Source organism: Oncorhynchus tshawytscha, linkage group LG18 (genome assembly GCF_018296145.1).
Source record: "Oncorhynchus tshawytscha isolate Ot180627B linkage group LG18, Otsh_v2.0, whole genome shotgun sequence".
NCBI classification, from domain to species: domain Eukaryota; kingdom Metazoa; phylum Chordata; class Actinopteri; order Salmoniformes; family Salmonidae; genus Oncorhynchus; species Oncorhynchus tshawytscha.
In genome coordinates, this window is record NC_056446.1 from 39526118 (window position 1) to 39538026 (window position 11909).

The following is an 11909-nucleotide window of genomic DNA, read 5'->3' on the forward strand; positions in this document are numbered from 1 at the left end:
CAAATTGACTTGTTGTGGATAAAAAGCTGTGCAAATAAAAAAATACAGTTTACTGTTAAAATTACCATGTATCGAATAAAAAATACAGTTTACAGTTAAAATTACCATGTATCGAATAAAAAATACAGTTTACAGTTAAAATTACCATGTATCGAATAAAAAATAGAAGTTAAATGTGTTTCCATCGCATTTTCAACTATACTGAAGGTTTTCTCAAAATTATTTTTTGCATTATATAGCGAGTGTGGCAACTCCGGCTTCTTCACCTGTGGGATGGTCTAAGATGAGCCAGCCGGACAGCTGATGAAACTGAGGGTTTGCACATACAAATCATTTCTGCACAAACTGTCACAAACCGTCTCAGGGAAGGTAATATCAGTGCTTGTCGTCCTCACACGGGTCTTAACTTGACTGGAGTTCGGCGTCGTAACCCGAATTCAGTGGGCAGATGCTCACCTTCGATGGCCCCTGGCACGCTGGAGAAGCTCTTTAGGGATGAATCCCGGTTTCAAATGTATCTGGAAGATGGCAGATGGCGTCTTGTGAAGGTGATGAAAGGATTAATACATTTGCACACAAAAAAATAAAATCTGTTTTCGCTTTGTCATTATGGGGTATTGTGTGTAGATTGATGAGAAAAACAAAATATTGAATCAATTTTAGAATAAGGCTGTAACGTAACAAAATGTGGAAAAAGTCCAGGAGTCTAAAACTTTCCCAAGGCGCTGTGTGTGTATGTATATATATTTGTGTGTATACAGTATATATATATATGTGTATATACATACATACATACAGTACATACAGTGCCTTGCGAAAGTATTCGGCCCCCTTGAACTTTGCGACCTTTTGCCACATTTCAGGCTTCAAACATAAAGATATAAAACTGTATTTTTGTGAAGAATCAACAACAAGTGGGACACAATCATGAAGTGGAACAACATTTATTGGATATTTCAAACTTTTTAACAAATCAAGAACTGAAAAATTGGGCGTGCAAAATTATTCAGCCCCCTTAAGTTAATACTTTGTAGCGCCAGGTCTGGACTTTGACTTGGCCATTCTAACACCTGGATATGTTCATTTTTGAACCATTCCATTGTAGATTTTGCTTTATGTTTTTGATCATTGTCTTGTTGGAAGACAAATCTCCGTCCCAGTCTAAGGTCTTTTGCAGACTCCATCAGGTTTTCTTCCAGAATGGTCCTGTATTTGGCTCCATCCATCTTCCCATCAATTTTAACCATCTTCCCTGTCCCTGCTGAAGAAAAGCAGGCCCAAACCATGATGCTGCGACCACCATGTTTGACAGTGGGGATGGTGTGTTCAGGGTGATGAGCTGTGTTGCTTTTACGCCAAACATAACGTTTTGCATTGTTGCCAAAAAGTTCAATTTTGGTTTCATCTGACCAGAGCACCTTCTTCCACATGTTTGGTGTGTCTCCCAGGTGGCTTGTGGCAAACTTTAAACGACACTTTTTATGGATATCTTTAACAAATGGCTTTCTTCTTGCCACTCTTCCATAAAGGCCAGATTTGTGCAATATACGACTGATTGTTGTCCTATGGACAGAGTCTCCCACCTCAGCTGTAGATCTCTGCAGTTCATCCAGAGTGATCATGGGCCTCTTGGCTGCATCTCTGATCAGTCTTCTCCTTGTATGAGCTGAAAGTTTAGAGGGACAGCCAGGTCTTGGGAGATTTGCAGTGGTCTGATACTCCTTCCATTTCAATATTATCGCTTGCACAGTGCTCCTTGAGATGTTTAAAGCTTGGGAAATATTTTTGTATCCAAATCCGGCTTTAAACCTCTTCACAACAGTATCTCGGACCTGCCTGGTGTGTTCCTTGTTCTTCATGATACTCTCTGCGCTTTTAACGGACCTCTGAGACTATCACAGTGCAGGTGCATTTATACGGAGACTTGATTACACACAGGTGGATTGTATTTATCATCATTAGTCATTTAGGTCAACATTGGATCATTCAGAGATCCTCACTGAACTTCTGGAGAGAGTTTGCTGCACTGAAAGTAAAGGGGCTGAATAATTTTGCATGCCCAATTTTTCAGTTTTTGATTTGTTAAAAAAGTTTGAAATATCCAATAAATGTCGTTCCACTTCATGATTGTGTCCCACTTGTTGTTGATTCTTCACAAAAAAATACAGTTTTATATCTTTATGTTTGAAGCCTGAAATGTGGCAAAAGGTCGCAAAGTTCAAGGGGGCCGAATACTTTCGCAAGGCACTATATATACATTGCTCGTTCTGATGTCTTCATTTGTTTCTTTACATTTTGGGGGGAATTGTGTGTATTTTTTATGTTAGATATTATGGCAACGATGGAGCTAGAAATATAAGCATTTTTGATGCACCTGCGATAACATCTAAAAAATATGTGTAAGCGACCAATAACCTTTAATTTGATTTAGATATATTTTTTTTCCGGTCTGTGATTTTCTGTAATCCTATAAATCACCAGTAAGGGTCAGTGTTGTCCTTAAAAGTGATGTCACAACATGACTGACAATAGCAGCACAACGAACCTGAAGAAATGTAGTCATAAACAAACATTGTGTGTCACCACAGCCCATCAATGCTCAATTACCTCAACTGAGTATCCTTCACAGTAAATTCTGTGAAGTGTGTTCATATCTGGTTGTTGTTGGAATGTGAGAAATATCATGGCACTAGTAAAAGTTTCCTTTATGCCATAAACCTCAGGAATTCATGTGTTGTATATGGACAAAAAAATGAGTGCCAATTTTTAATAGACAGACACGATGGATTAGATGATAACCTCTAGAATCTAGACAGAGAACAACAACAGTACACAGACTAGATCATGCAATCAGTCTGGTGAATTTATTAACATTTTACTAGGCAAGTCAGTTAAGAACAAATTCTTACTTTCAATGACAGCCTAAGAACAGTGGGTTAACTGCCTGTTCAGGGGCAGAACGACAGATTTGTACCTTGTCAGCTCGGGGATTCAAACTTGCAACCTTTCAGTTACTAGTCCAACACTCTAACCACTAGGCTACCTTGCCTAGTGACAGACACCAGACGGACTGACTACTGCTTTGGACTAGTTGATTTAATGACTGACTTCAATTTGATAGTTTAGGCCACGAGTTGCCTCAGCAGACAAAGTGTCACTCAGCAAAGAAAAATACATATACCTATTTACTGTGGGTGTGTACTGTCACGTTCTGACCCTAGTACTTGTGTTATTTGTTTGTTTTAGTTGGTCAGGAAGTGAGTTGGGTGGGCATTCTATGTTTTGTGTTTCTAGGTTGGTTTTCTGTGTTCGGCCTAGTATGGTTCTCAATCAGAGGCAGGTGTCGTTAGTTGTCTCTGATTGAGAATCATACTTAGGTAGCCTGGGTTTCACTGTTGTTTTGTGGGTGATTGTTTCCGTGTCTGTGTTTATCGCCACACGGTACTTTTTCGGTTTGTTCACAGTTATTGTTTTTGCATTCCTAGTGTCCAATATGTTTTCTAAATAAACAACCATGGACACTTGCTGCGCATTGGTCCCCCGATCCTTCTCGCTTCTCCTCCTCAGACAAAGAGGAGGAAAACCCTTACATGTACACTGCTTCGATTCTACTGTTTGGGTATGTTATCGACTTTGTCTACTTGTGTAGTATAGCATTAATGGTCATAATGTAATATACTGTATAATCTATCATCTGAACCTGTGGTGTGTAAGAATGTGTTGAGATGCGTATTGAGAGGCATCAGGAAACAGACAACACAGGGAAAGTTTGTTTGCATCCCAAATGGCACCCTTTTCCCTATATAGTGCTGGTGCACTACTTTTGACCAGGGCCCATAGGGGAATAGGGTGCCATTTAGGGCCCATAGGGGAATAGGGTGCCATTTAGGGCCCATAGGGGAATAGGGTGCCATTTAGGGTGCCATTTAGGGCCCATAGGGGAATAGGGTGCCATTTAGGGCCCATAGGGGAATAGGGTGCCATTTAGGGCCCATAGGGGAATAGGGTGCCATTTAGGGTGCCATTTAGGGCCCATAGGGGAATAGGGTGCCATTTAGGGCCCATAGGGGAATAGGGTGCCATTTAGGGCCCATAGGGGAATAGGGTGCCATTTAGGGCCCATAGGGGAATAGGGTGCCATTTATTTAACTAGGCAAGTCAGTTAAGAACAAATTCTTATTTTCATTGACTGCCTAGGAACAGTGGGTTAACTGCCTGTTCAGGGGCAGAACGACAGATTTGTACCTTGTCAGCTCGGGGATTTAAACTTGCAACCTTTCGGTTACTAGTCCAACACTCTAACCACTAGACTACCCTGCTAGAATCTTCGATAATATTACTCCAGTGCTAGCCTCTCTACACTGGCTTCCTGTTAGTTAGGACTGATTTCAATGTTTAACTGCTAACCTACAAAGCATTACATGGGCTTGCTCCTACCTATCTCTCCGATTTGGTCCTGCCTTACATACCTAAACATGCCCTATGATCACACAAGACACAGGCCTCCTTATTGTCCCTCGTCAATGGCTTACCAGTCCTCTTCCATGCCGTCCCTAGGAGGGGTGCGTCACATCGTGCCAGGCTTTTTTCGCTCTACTCGACTTGAGTGGGTTGAGTCACTGACGTGATCTTCCTCTCCGTGCCCCCCTCCCCCACCTCAGCCTCCAGTATCTATGCTGCAATAGTCTATGTCCCGGGGGGCTAGCGTCAGTCTGTCTTATCTGGTGTAATTCTCCAGTCTTATCTGGCGTTCTGTGTGATCTTAAGTATGCTCCCTCTAATTCTCCCATCTCTCTTCTCTCAGAGGATCTAAGCCCTAGAACCATGCCTCAGGACTACCTGGCCTGATGACTCCTGGCTGTCCCCAGTCCTCCTGGTCATGTTGCTGATCCAGTTTCTGCTGTTTTGCCTGTGGCTATGGAACCCTGACCTGTTCAACAGATGTGTTACTTTGTCGTGCTGTTGCTCCAGTTTCAACTGTTCGGCCTGCTGCTATGTAATCCTGACCTGTTCACCGACGTGCTCTACATTGTCCCAGACCTGCTGTTTTCGACCTGCTCTACCGCACCTGCTGTTTCGACCTCTCGGCTATGAAAAGCCAACTGACATGAACTCCTGAGGTGCTGACCTGTTGCACCCTCTATAACCACTGTGATTTATTATTTGACGCTGCTGATCATCTATGAATGTTTGAACATCTGAAGAACGATCCGGCCTTAAAACTTCTTCAGGATCAGTGTCCCTTCCACGGGACGTTTGAGCTAACATAGGCTAATGCGATTAGCATGAGGTTGTAAGTAACAAGAACATTTCCCAGGACATAGACATATCAGATATTGGCAAAAAAAATAAAAATATTGTTAATCTAACTGCTCTGTCCAAGTTACAGTCGCTATTACAGTGAAATAATACCATGCTATTGTTTGAGGAGAGTGCACAATTTTGAAAAGTTATTAATAAACAAATTAGGCACATTTGGGCAGTCTTGGTACATCATTTTGAACAGAAATGCAATGGTTCATTGGATCAGTCTAAAACTTTGCACATACACTGCTGCCATCTAGTGGTCAAAATCTAAACTCTACCTAGGCTGGAATAATACATTATGGCCTTTCTCTTGCATTTTCAAAGATAATGGTACAAAAAAAAAAAAAAAATCTTTTTTTTTTTGTTTTCTATCACCAGATCTATTGTGTTATATTCTAACTCTCAAAAGTACAATTTAATCCTACATTCACATTTCCACAAAATGTTTCCTTTCAAATGATACCAAGAATATGCATATCCTTGCTTCGGGCTTAAGCTCCAGGCAGTTAGATTTGGGTATGTCATTTTTGGCAAAAAAAAAATAAAGGGGCGGATCCTTTTAATGGCCATGTAGTCTTATCTCCACCCGGCACAGCCAGAAGAGGACTGGTCACCCCTCAGAGCCTGGTTCCGCTCTAGGTTTCTTCCTAGGTTCCTGCCTTTCTAGTGAGTTTTTCCTAGCCACTGTTTGCTTGCTGTTTGGGTTTCTGTATAAACACTTTGTGACATCTGCTGATGTAAATAGGGCTTTATAAATACATTTGGTTGGATCTATCTAAAGCAAACAAGGAGCAGCTCAGAACTTAGCACCAACAAGCTTTCATCTGGGTTGTTATAAATCTGACATGGTCACATGATTTAATTAATAGACAGGATTCTGTCTAGATTGGGTTTGAGATTGGCAGTGGGATTGGGTCCACTGTCTGTAACTCAGGGACTGAGTAGTGCTGTAGCTCAGACTAAAATCCCTGTCTGTGCAGCGTCTGTCTGTCTGGTCTGCTGAAGTAACTACACATTCATTCCAAAAACACAGACAGGGTTTGGGCTGTAATCCACTCACAAATATGCAGGGCTGTAGATACATATGAGGACACAGAATCCAGACCTCAATTATATTTTCTAGGAACTCAGTCAGGGTCTAAATTGTACTTTTGAGAGTTAGAATTGTAGAATACACACAAGTGCAATTTGAAATGTTGTTGTGCATCAGCAGTTTTCTTCTTGTTATATGTCACTCACTAACCAGGTTTCCATCCGACTTTTCTATGTGAGTAAAGTACAAAAATGTCACAACAGGCCTGATGGAAACCACACATTTTTCGTTAAACTTTCCAAATGTCGACATAATAAAAGGTGAGATCTTTTTGTGTTGTAAAATTAATTGTGTGACAAATGTCGATAGGGGAAACGTTTTTTAATGCGTAAATGTTGATTATAATAACCATCATATTGAACTATACTTGGAGTCATCCGATGACATGTTGTGTGGTCCTCCCACTACGACTAATCGGGAAACCAGGTTATTAGGATACAGATTAAATACATGATGAACTTCCCAGGGAGGTGAATGGTCCTGTATGGCTTAGTTGGTTAGAGCACCAGCAATGCCAGGATAGTGTGTTTAATTCCCAGGGGCCACCCATAAGGGACTGTAAATTGCTTTGGATAAAAGTGTCTGCTAAATGGACAATAATTTAGTCATGTAGGCTATAGGCTACCCGCACTATATCTGCGAGCTGTTGGCTAGAGCGCAAGTGTCCATACCAGAGTGGGCACACGTGTCCATACCAGAGTGGGCACACGTGTCCATACCAGAGTGGGCACACGTGTCCATACCAGAGTGGGCACACGTGTCCATACCAGAGTGGACACACGTGTCCATACCAGAGTGGACACACGTGTCCATACCAGAGTGGACACACGTGTCCATACCAGAGTGGGCACACGTGTCCATACCAGAGTGGGCACACGTGTCCATACCAGAGTGGGCACACGTGTCCATACCAGAGTGGGCACACGTGTCCATACCAGAGTGGGCACACGTGTCCATACCAGAGTGGACACACGTGTCCATACCAGAGTGGGCACACGTGTCCATACCAGAGTGGGCACACGTGTCCATACCAGAGTGGGCACACGTGTCCATACCAGAGTGGGCACACGTGTCCATACCAGAGTGGGCACACGTGTCCATACCAGAGTGGGCACACGTGTCCATACCAGAGTGGGCACACTCGCTATATAGTGCACGTTTTTTTTTGTGAGAATATCATGAGTAGAGTTGAAAATCCGATGGAAACACGTTTAACTTTGATTTTTTATTCGGTATGTGGGAATTGAACAGTAAACTGTGTTTTTATGTGTACTCCATCATCACGCACAGCCTTTATCTGCAACAGGACAATTTGAGGAAAATCTGGTGGGAAAATGCACATATTGTTTTATGCATATTTTTTCCTGAACAAAATTATAAAGGTAACATGCAACAATTTCTAAGATTTTGCTGAGTTATACAGTTCATATACAGTTATAGCAGGGGGACACGTCTGGCACTGCAGGATTTGAGTCCCTGGCGGCGTAGTGTGTTACTGATGGTAGGCTTTGTTACTTTAGTCCCAGCTCTCTGCAGGTCATTCACTAGGTCCCCCCGTGTGGTTCTGGGATTTTTTCTCACTGTTCTTGTGAACATTTCAAATCAAATCAAATCAAATTTTATTTGTCACATACACATGGTTAGCAGATGTTAATGCGAGTGTAGCAAAATGCTTGTGCTTCTAGTTCCGACAATGCAGTAATAACGAGCAAGTAATCTAACTAACAATTCCAAAAAAACTACTGTCATACACAGTGTAAGGGGATAAAGAATATGTACATAAGGATATATGAATGAGTGATGGTACAGAGCAGCATAGGCAAGATACAGTAGATGATATCGAGTACAGTATATACATATGAGATAAGTATGTAAACCAAGTGGCATAGTTAAAATGGCTAGTGATACATGTATTACATAAGGATGCAGTCGATGATATAGAGTACAGTATCAACGTATGCATATGAGATGAACAATGTAGGGTAAGTAACATTATATAAGGTAGCATTGTTTAAAGTGGCTAGTGATATATTTACATCATTTCCCATCAATTCCCATGATTAAAGTGGCTGGAGTAGAGTCAGTGTCATTGACAGTGTGTTGGCAGTAGCCACTCAATGTTAGTGGTGGCTGTTTAACAGTCTGATGGCCTTGAGATAGAAGCTGTTTTTCAGTCTCTCGGTCCCAGCTTTGATGCACCTGTACTGACCTCGCCTTCTGGATGGCAGCGGGGTGAACAGGCAGTGGCTCGGGTGGTTGATGTCCTTGATGATCTTTATGGCCTTCCTGTAGCATCGGGTGGTGTAGGTGTCCTGGAGGGCAGGTAGTTTGCCCCCGGTGATGCGTTGTGCAGACCTCACTACCCTCTGGAGAGCCTTACGGTTGAGGGCGGTGCAGTTGCCATACCAGGCGGTGATACAGCCCGCCAGGATGCTCTCGATTGTGCATCTGTAGAAGTTTGTGAGTGCTTTTGGTGACAAGCCGAATTTCTTCAGCCTCCTGAGGTTGAAGAGGCGCTGCTGCGCCTTCCTCACGATGCTGTCTGTGTGAGTGGACCAATTCAGTTTGTCTGTGATGTGTATGCCGAGGAACTTAAAACTTGCTACCCTCTCCACTACTGTTCCATCGATGTGGATGGGGGGTGTTCCCTCTGCTGTTTCCTGAAGTCCACAATCATCTCCTTAGTTTTGTTGACGTTGAGTGTGAGGTTATTTTCCTGACACCACACTCCGAGGGCCCTCACCTCCTCCCTGTAGGCCGTCTCGTCGTTGTTGGTAATCAAGCCTACCACTGTTGTGTCGTCCGCAAACTTGATGATTGAGTTGGAGGCGTGCATGGCCACGCAGTCGTGGGTGAACAGGGAGTACAGGAGAGGGCTCAGAACGCACCCTTGTGGGGCCCCAGTGTTGAGGATCAGCGGGGAGGAGATGTTGTTGCCTACCCTCACCACCTGGGGGCGGCCCGTCAGGAAGTCCAGTACCCAGTTGCACAGGGCGGGGTCGAGACCCAGGGTCTCGAGCTTGATGACGAGCTTGGAGGGTACTATGGTGTTGAATGCCGAGCTGTAGTCGATGAACAGCATTCTCACATAGGTATTCCTCTTGTCCAGATGGGTTAGGGCAGTGTGCAGTGTGGTTGAGATTGCATCGTCTGTGGACCTATTTGGGCGGTAAGCAAATTGGAGTGGGTCAAGGGTGTCAGGTAGGTTTGACCCCACGGGGTGAGATCTTGCGTGGAGCCCCAGATCGAGGGAGATTATCAGTGGTCTTGTATGTCTTCCATTTCCTAATAATTGCTCCCACAGTTGATTTCTTCAAACCAAGCTGCTTACCTATTGCAGATTCAGTCTTCCCAGCCTGGAGCAGGTCTACAATTCTGTTTCTGGTGTCCTTTGACAGCTCTTTGGTCTTGGCCGTAGTGGAGTTTGGAGTGTGACTGTTTGAGGTTGTGGACAGGTGTCTTTTATACTGATAACAAGTTCAAACAGGTGCCATTAATACAGGTAACGAGTGGAGGACAGAGGAGCCTCTTAAAGAAGAGGTTACAGGTCTGTGAGAGCCAGAAATCTTGCTTGTTTGTAGGTGACCAAATACTTATTTTCCACCATAATTTGAAAATAAATTCATTAAAAATCCTACAATGGGATTTTCTGGATTTATTTTCTCATTTTGTCTGTCATAGTTGAAGTGTACCTATGATGAAAATTACAGGCCTCTCTCATCTTTTTAAGTGGGAGAACTTGCACAATTGGTGGCTGACTAAATACTTTTTTTGCCCCACTGTATAAGGCAATCAGTCAATTGAAATAAATTGAAATAAATTCATTAGGTCTATACACTGGGGAACCAGGCCCAGCCAATCAGAAAAGTTTTTCCACACAAAAAGGACAGAAATATTCCACAGCACCATGCCCTACACCCTCAGACGATCACGCAGGTGAAGAAGACACGTGGAAGTCTTGGGCTGCCACGGTTACACGTGGTCTGCGGTTGTGAGGCCAGTTGGACGTACTGCCAAATTCTCTAAAATGACTTTGGAGGCGGCTTATGATAGAGAAATTAACATAAAATGATCTGTAAACAGCTCTGGTGGACATTCCTGCAGTCAGCATGCAGGTTGCATTTTCCCTCAACTTGAGACATCTGTGGCATTGTATTGTGTGACAAAAGTGCAAATTTTAGAGTGGTCTTTTATTGTCCCCAGCACAAGGCGCACCTGTATAATGATCATGCTGTTTAATCAGCTCCTTAATATGCCACACCTGTCAAGTGGATGGATTATCTTGACAAAAGTGAAATGCTCACTAACAAGGATGTAAACAAATTTGAGAGAAATACACTTTTTGTGCCTAAGGAACATTTCTGGTATCTCGTATTTCAGCTCATGAAACATGGGACAAACACTTTACATGTTGTGTTTTATATTTTTTGTTCAGTGCAGCATATTTACATGAAAATCTGTCACCAATTGGATAGAACACTAGCAACTGACAGTCATTCAATTAGATCATGTCAGTAAAAAAAAAAATGTTGATTGGTAAATGAGTCTCGTTAGTCTAGCCAGGGTGAATCAGTGTAGATGTGCCAGGGTGAATCAGTGAAGATGTGCCAGGGTGAATCAGTGAAGATGTGCCAGGGTGAATCAGTGTAGATGTGCCAGGGTGAATCAGTGAAGATGTGCCAGGGTGAATCAGTGAAGATGTGCCAGGGTGAATCAGTGTAGATGTGCCAGGGTGAATCAGTGTAGATGTGCCAGGGTGAATCAGTGTAGATGTGCCAGGGTGAATCAGTGTAGATGTGCCAGGGTGAATCAGTGTAGATGTGCCAGGGTGAATCAGTGAAGATGTGCCAGGGTGAATCAGTGAAGATGTGCCAGGGTGAATCAGTGTAGACGTGCCAGGGTGAATCAGTGTAGACGTGCCAGGGTGAATCAGTGAAGATGTGCCAGGGTGAATCAGTGTAGACGTGCCAGGGTGAATCAGTGTAGACGTGCCAGGGTGAATCAGTGTAGACGTGCCAGGGTGTAGTGTTCATGGCCTAATTACCAACCAGGGCACCCACTCATTTTGTTAGTTCCTCTCACTCAGATATCACAGTAACATGGCATAAGATCGACTGAGGTGAATGAAGCTACAGCAACCAACGTTTTAATGGCTGGTGTAAATTTTGCTTGTTTTTGCTGTTCTCCAAATTGCATTTTAGAGTTTTTAAATTGTATAGTAATGCAGTAGATGAGCTTCAACTTTCTTCTTGGATATGTGTGTGGGGGGAGGTTACCCCCTCCCCTCAGGACCCCCTACACTGTACGGTATTGTCATATAGGCTAATATCACATTAAACATATACAACATATTTTAAGGTGCAAAATAGAGCGGTTTAGGCCTATACTGATGAGAGATGCATTTACATTGTCTACTGCTCTGTTGTAAAAAAAAAAAAAAGATTATGACAATTCTGAGGTTATGACAAATGTTTAGATTTTAGTCATTCAATGTGTTTTCAGCTCATAT